Source organism: Pteropus vampyrus, unplaced genomic scaffold, assembly GCF_000151845.1.
Source record: "Pteropus vampyrus isolate Shadow unplaced genomic scaffold, Pvam_2.0 Scaffold87, whole genome shotgun sequence".
Classification (NCBI taxonomy): domain Eukaryota; kingdom Metazoa; phylum Chordata; class Mammalia; order Chiroptera; family Pteropodidae; genus Pteropus; species Pteropus vampyrus.
The window spans coordinates 1-2,224 of record NW_011888868.1 but is presented as its reverse complement, the minus strand read 5'-3'; positions in this window follow the sequence as shown (position 1 = coordinate 2,224).

Sequence of the window (2,224 nt, the reverse complement as noted above, 5' to 3'; positions counted from 1 at the left end):
TCCCATTCAATGTCACATCCCCAAGTCTGGAACAATGCTGGCTCCCAGTGGTGCTTGATAAATGCTCCTTGGATGGAGGGATTGTTGGATAGAGACACAAAGAGAAGAAACAGGGAGGGGTGGGTGGAGAGGTAGGAAGAAAGTGGCTGAGTCAGTCCCAGATGAGAACATGCTCTCCATCAACTTGTGATTCTCCCCTACTCCAGTCTTGGTCAGTCAACTGGAGACCACAGTGTGGGGGAAAGAGCTAAAGCCTCTGGCATTATCAGGCCTAGGTTCAAATCCTAGCTGATGTCCTTGAAACTGCATGGCCTCAGCAGGCCTCTTATGAACACAGCACCTCTGTTTTTCCATCTCTAACCAGGCCCACCAACAGGAACCACCCGCCTTTAGCTGCTGAGATAGCTGTGAGGAACACGGGGCAAGTCTCAGGCACATTCTGTACCCCGTGTAAAGGACAATCTGAGGCCCATCTGCTCCCAGGGCCAGGAACCCCCATGGAGCTTCCTAACCCAAACCCAGAAACCCCTCCTTAGAGGCCATGACTGCCACCACCTTGGGCTACTGGCTCTCAGTTCAGGGTCCCAGGTATAGTTGACAACTGCTTCCCTGTGCTTCAAACAGCATGTGGCACCAGAATGACACAGCAACATGGGTGCCACTGTGCATACTTCTAATTATCTGATTCTCTGCCATCAACTGTGCTGAAGATAAAAGGCATCAGGGCCTGCTTTACTCTGCTACTTTGCCTAATTTTCTAATCTGCCCCTTCGGCAAATTTGTCCCTTCAGGAGAAGAGAAACAAAACTTTTCTGGAGGCCGTACTCTCTAGCTGGGTGAAGATACCCGGTCCAGGCCAGGGTGGACTCTCCCACCCAACAGAGGTTCCTCTAGTAATTGCTGCTTCAGCTGAGCGTCCACCTCAATCCCCGCCCCAAACCACACACCAAGCGCCGTCTTTGTCACTGGAGCACCACAGAGGCTCATGGAAAGGCCCACATCCCTGGGAATGCAGGGGGCTGCTCCTCCTGCCCCTCTAGGTGTGGCCTTTCCTGTGTGGTGAGTTCCTCTGCCTCCTTCACCTACGGCGTGCCCCTCGGTGATGCAATACATGGAGGTCAGGCGTGTGCCAGAAAGAGGGGTGGCAGGCGCTAGACCAACAGAGGTAACAGTGAAGACCTCAGAAATGGCCAGAGGGCCGGCACTTTCTCTAAGGCCCCCTCCTGGACTCCAAGGACTAAAAGCCCCAAGTTTTCAAAAAAACAGCAGGGTCAACTCAAGCCCCAGTGCATGACGGAGCGCCTGGCCTGGTCAGTAATGGGGACCGCTGCCCAGACCTGGGAGACAGAGGACCAGGGTCTAGGGAGAGCGCCTGGAATTAAAGTGGCAGCTTTCTGATGCCAGTGTCCAGTGGCAGGGACCCAGGCCACAGTAACACAGGGACCTCTCCATGATGGTTTCATACATGGGCAGGCGCCAGGCGCTCTCTGCATTTCCAGCCCTTGCCCAACATATACATGTCACTTCTGACAGGGCTGGAGGAGGAAGGACGACCCTAAGGGGAGGTGTTGGGCTAAGCCCCACAAGCGGTGGCACCACCCAAAATGCCACGCAACCAGTTTGGTACAAGCATCGCTGGTCAGAAGAGGGGCTGACAGCTGCACAGACTCTGGTACACCTGGGGAGGACAGCCTTCTACAAGGCGGGGACATGACCTCAGAGGCTGAAAACTGGGTCAGCCTGGCCCATACTGGTTTTGTCAATGAGAAGAACGTTGAGGAAAGAACAGCCAGCAAAGAAAACGGTGGGCCAGGGGCTGGAGGGAGGCAGAGGAGGTGGCTCCCAGCCCAGAAGCAGGTGCTCCGATACTTCTCCGCGTCCCTCTGCCTGTGGGTTCTAGCTGCAACTTCCTCTTGCCCCAGCTAGAGCCAACCTGAGGAGGGAGAAAAGAGAAAGCAAGGAAGCACTGCCCCTGGGTGGGGCAGTGTGGCCAGAGGATAAAGAGCTCCGTGAGGAGGACATTCTGGTCCCCACACCCACCTCCTTGGATCAGGATCCCCACAAGCCCAAGGCCGCCTCCAGTTGTTCCTTCCTCCACTCACTGCCCCAGCCTAGCCAACATTCTCCCTTCATGGGTCTATGCCCAAAGCCTTCCCACCGTGTCCAGACTCTAGCAGCTGGTGATGTCTGCTATACAAGGTGAGCATTCTCCTGGGTGACCTGC